Genomic DNA, 656 nt, shown 5'->3' on the forward strand with positions numbered 1-656 from the left:
GTGTTCATAATATGTTCTTTGATTAAATAAGTTGGACAAGCTTAAGCCGCTTTAGAGACAATGCTGGACATCAAAACTTTGCATAGCTGAATGAACAATGGATATAACGTGTCCTTTGATTGAGCATTAAATTATGTGAAAACTTTGTATGCTTCGAATACAAGGTTTGCTTCGAATACAAAGGGGTGACATGTTCTTTGATTGGGCATTAGGGGCACACCATGTGCAACTTTGAGAACTATAAATAACTCTAAGAACTATAAATAACTGCAAGTAGTAGGTGCATGGATCAGCTAGCTCCTCCGATAACATGAAACTTAAAAGGGATGAGAGAGAATTGACATTTGTTAGACAAGTTCGATCGTCAATATACTTTCATCTCAAGTGTGAGTAAAACTTCTTATAACACCAATATCATTACAAATATGGAGATTTGGAACCTACTAGTGGTGGGGGAATGTGTTGAGCAATATTTTATTGGAAGTCCCTTTGATGATGGACACTTTGATAATAGAAATACAAAACTTGAAACTATAGGCTATCTTTTATGATCTTGTGGATCAAGGAAGGTACAAATCAATAGGTTTGCAAGGGCCAACTTAAGCAAACAGGACATTTGTTATGATGGGGGTCCCTAATTACTTAAAAGATTAATG

The sequence above is a fragment of the Lygodium microphyllum genome, chromosome 6 (assembly GCF_053477565.2).
Source record: "Lygodium microphyllum isolate KBCC chromosome 6, Lygodium_microphyllum_v1.1.10, whole genome shotgun sequence".
NCBI lineage: Eukaryota > Viridiplantae > Streptophyta > Polypodiopsida > Schizaeales > Lygodiaceae > Lygodium > Lygodium microphyllum.